Below are 4,999 nucleotides of genomic sequence, written 5' to 3'. Positions count from 1 at the left end.
TCTCTCTCTCTCTCTCTCTCTCTCTCTCTCTCTCTCTCTCTCTCTCCCTCTCTCTCTCTCTCGCTCTCTCTCAATTCAATTTCAATTTAAGGGGCTTCATTGGCATGGGAAACATATGTTTACATTGCCAAAGCAAGTGAAATAATTAATAAACAGAACTGAAATAAACAATAAAAAATTTACAATAAATCTATTTGTAGAGCAGACCCTCATGCCAAATTGAGTCAAAAGCTTTTATTTTTATCAACAAAGCATAAGAAGACTTTGTCTTTGTTTTGTTTTGTTTGTCAAATAGGGTGTGCAGGGTGAATACGTGGTCTGTCGTACAGTAATTATTATTATTATTATTATTATTATTATTATTATATTATTATTATTATTTACTTTTTTTTTGGGGGGGGTAGATCAGCTTTAATATTGCAGATAGATTGTAACTTCCATCAATGTAATTGTCTGCATCACTTTCAATCCCCAATATGTTTTTTTTCTCTCGCAAATATATATATATATATATATACACACATATACATACATACACATACATATACACATACATATAAATACATATACATACATATATATACATATCATTAAAAAATATATATATATTTCCCTTTATTACTTTCCAACCCTACCACCTCATCCCTAATTGAGTAAACTAGTGAACAACTTCCAGCTTATACATACTATATACATTTTATGGACACAGTCAATTTTACAATAATTCTATTTCGTTTGTTTTTACTCCTGAACTTCCTCTACTCTCAACCTCTCCGATCATTTTCATGATGTCCATCCGGTTTGCTTCTATATGTGTCACGATCGTCGTATAAAGCAGACCAAGGCGCAGCGCGATATGCGTACATCTTTTAATGAGTACTTTATAACAATGACAAAACGATACGGTTAACAAAACACAAACCTCTCCGGAACAAGATCCCACAAATGACAAGTGCAAAACAGGCTGCCTAAGTATGGTTCCCAATCAGAGACAACAAGCCACAGCTGCCTCTGATTGGGAACCACCCCGGCCAACATAGAAACACATGAACTAAAACATGAACATAGAACACTAAACATAGAAACTAACACCCTGGCTCAACATATAAGAGTCCCCAGAGCCAGGGCGTGACAGTACCCCCCCAAGGCGCGGACTGCGACCGCGGCAACTAAACCCAACAGGGGAGGGGCCGGGTGGGCATTCCGCCTCGGAGGCGGATCCGGCTCCGGGCGTGACCACCACTCTCTAGCTACCCCCCCGTAGCGCCCCTGGTCTGGTCCCGCTGGCTGGAGCTGGACTGGACATCGGTGGAGCGGATTGCTTAGGCTCCGGTGTGGAGCAGCTGACCGGTACCTGACCAGGCACCGGTGGAACAGGCATGGGCTGTGCCGGACTGACAACGCGCACCACTGGCTTGGTGCGGGGAGCATGAACAGGCCGGACCGGGCTGGCAACGCGCACCACTGGCTTGGTGCGGGGAGCAGGAACAGGCCGGACCGGGCTGGCGACGCGCACCACTGGCTTGGTGCGGGGAGCATGAACAGGCCGGACCGGGCTGGCGACGCGCACCACTGGCTTGGTGCGGGGAGCAGGAACAGGCCGGACCTGGTTGACGACGCGCACCACTGGCTTGGTGCGGGGAGCAGGAACAGGCCGGACCGGGCTGGCGACGCGCACCACTGGCTTGGTGCGGGAAGCAGGAACAGGCCGGACCGGGCTGGCGACGCGCTCCACTGGCTTGGTGAGGGGAGCAGGAACAAGCCGGGCCGGGCTGGCGACGCGCACCACAGGCTTGGTGCGAGGGGCAGGAGCAGGCCGGGCCGGGCTGGCGACGCGCACCACAGGCTTGGTGCGAGGGCCAGGAACAGGCCGGGCCGGGCTGGCGACGCGCACCACAGGTTTGGTGCGAGGGACAGGAACAGGCCGGGCCGGGCTGGCGACGCGCACCACAGGTTTGGTGCGAGGGACAGGAACAGGCCGGGCCGGGCTGGCTACGCGCACCACTGGCTTGGTGCGAGGGGCAGGAACAGGCCGGGCCGGGCTGGCGACGCGCACCACTGGTTTGGTGCGAGGGGCAGGAACAGGCCGGGCCGGGCTGGCGACGCGCACCACTGGCTTGGTGCGAGGGGCAGGAACGGGTCGGGCCGGACTGGGAACACGCACCACTAACTTAGTGCGGGGAGCAGGAACGGGTCGGGCCGTACTGGGAACACGCACCACTAACTTAGTGCGGGGAGCAGGAACGGGTTGGGCCGTACTGGGAACACGCACCACTAACTTAGTGCGGGGAGCAGGAACGGGTCGGGCCGTACTGGGAACACGCACCACTAACTTAGTGCGGGGAGCAGAAACGGGTTGGGCCGTACGGGAACACGCACCACTAACTTAGTGCGGGGAGCAGGAACGGGTCGGGCCGGACTGGGCACACGCACCACTAACTTAGTGCGGGGAGCAGGAACGGGTTGGGCCGTACTGGGAACACGCACCGCTAACTTAGTGCGGGGAGCAGGAACGGGCCTGACCGTACTGGGAACACACACCACTGGCCTTGTGCGGGAAGCAGGAACGGGTCGGGCCGTACTGGGAACACGCACCACTATCTTAGTGCAGGGATCAGGAACGGGCCGGACCGGACTGGTGACACACACCACTTGCTTAGTGCGAGGAGCGGGACTGGGTTTCCTCATAAACCTCCGCTCCCTCTGCTGCCTAACCAGTTCCTCTCGCCGTGCCTCTACACTCTCCTTCTCCCTTATCGCCTCCAGTAGCTCCTCTCTCTGACCAACTAACTCCTGCTCCCTCATGACCAATAGCCCCCGTAACCTGGTGGCCTCCTCTCCTATTCTACCGATACGTCCTGTAGCTGCCTCCAGCATCCCCGTCATCCATGCCATGTGCCCCCCCCAAAAAAATTATTGGGGTTGCCTCTCGCCTGTCCGACGACGGCCCGGTTGGCGCCGCTTCTCCTCTCCTGCCTGGGCATCCTTCCTCATCGCCCTCCGGTAGCGGACGGCCTCCTCCTCGGTGATCTTCCCCCAACCGAGGAGGACATCCACTAGCGTTACCTCCGGCGTTTGCTCCTGGACACGCTGCTTGGTCCTTATTTGGTGGGATCTTCTGTCACGATCGTCGTATGAAGCAGACCAAGGCGCAGCGCGATATGCGTACATCTTTTAATGAGTACTTTATAACAATGACAAAACAACAAAACTATACGTGAAGTCCTAAGGTTAACAAAACACAAACCTCTCCGGAACAAGATCCCACAAATGACAAGTGCAAAACAGGCTGCCTAAGTATGGTTCCCAATCAGAGACAACAAGCCACAGCTGCCTCTGATTGGGAACCACCCCGGCCAACATAGAAACACATGAACTAGAACATGAACATAGAACACTAAACATAGAAACTAACACCCTGGCTCAACATATAAGAGTCCCCAGAGCCAGGGCATGACAATATGCCATATCTTTCTAACTGTGCTCTTTCACAAAGCTCTCAACCTATAACCTATATACTTATTATGGACACAGTATGCTTTACATTAGTTATCTTGTTGTTATTAGTTGTTGTTAGTTGTTATTAGTCCCATCCTTCAGCTCCATTCAACACCTCCCATCTATCTCTTAACACCATCCACATTGGATTTCTATTTGCCATGTATTTTTCAACTGTACTGTGATGTTTCACAAAAGTTCTGAACCCTTCTATTCTCATTGTTTCTACAGATTGTAAATTGAAAATAAACTTTTTGCTAAAAGTATTATCATTTTATTGATCGATTGATTATGACTTTTCAGATCACCCAGTAGTGCTATCTGCAGGGTTAGCTCCAGGTAAATATTGCAATCCTTCAGCCATTCCTGGACCTGTGTCCAAAAACAAGCTACAAATGGACAGTACCAAAACAAATGATCTACGGTAATTTAGTAAAAAGCCAATTTGACATTTGCTCAGTACATTGTTTTCACTGAGGAAAACTATGAGTCTACTGTTAATGATAATGCCAAGGATTTTCCCAAGGTTGCTGTTGACGCGTATCCCACGGTAGTTATTGCGGTCACATTTTTAAAGAGTTTAAGTATAGCCAATTCGAATCCCACCGTACCTTCTCTGCTATGCAATCTGGTTTCCGAGCTCGTCATGGGTGCACCTCAGCCACGCTCAAGGTCCTAAACGATATTATAACCGCGATCGATAAAAGACAGTACTGCGCAGCCGTCTTCATCGACCTGGCCAAAGCTTTCAACTCTGTCAACCACTGCATTCTTATTGGCAGACTAAATAGCCTTAGTTTCTCTAATGACTGCCTCGCCTGGTTCACCAACTACTTCTCAGATAGAGTTCAATGTGTCAAATCGGAGGGCCTGTTGTCTGGACCTCTGGCCGTCTCTATGGGGGTGCCACAGGGTTCAATTCTCGGGCCGACTCTATTCTCTGTGTATATCAATGATGTCGCTCTTGCTGCTGGTGACGCTCGGATCCACCTCTATGCGGACGACACCATTTTGCATACATCTGGCCCTTCATTGGACACTGTGTTAACAAACCTCCAAACGAGCTTCAACGCCATACAACACTCCTTCTGTAGCCTCCAACTGCTCTTAAACAATAGTAAAACTAAATGCATGCTCTTCAACCGAACGCTGCTTGCACCCGCCCACCCGACTAGAATCACTACTCTCGGCGGGTCTGACCTAGAGTATGTAGACAACTACAAATATCTAGGTGTCTGGTTAGACTGTAAACTCTCCTTCCAGACTCACATTAAGCATCTCCAATCAAAAGTTAGATCTAGAATCGTCTTCCTATTTCGCAACAAAGCCTCCTTCACTCATGCTGCCAAACATGCCCTCGTAAAACTGACTATCCTACCGATCCTTGACTTCGGCGATGTCATTTACAAAATAGCCTCCAACACTCTACTCAGCAAATTGGATGTAGTCTATTACAGTGCCATCCGTTTTGTCACCAAAGCCCCATATACTACCCACCATT

Source organism: Coregonus clupeaformis, chromosome 29 (assembly GCF_020615455.1).
Source record: "Coregonus clupeaformis isolate EN_2021a chromosome 29, ASM2061545v1, whole genome shotgun sequence".
NCBI lineage: Eukaryota > Metazoa > Chordata > Actinopteri > Salmoniformes > Salmonidae > Coregonus > Coregonus clupeaformis.
This window is presented reverse-complemented; position numbering follows the sequence as displayed.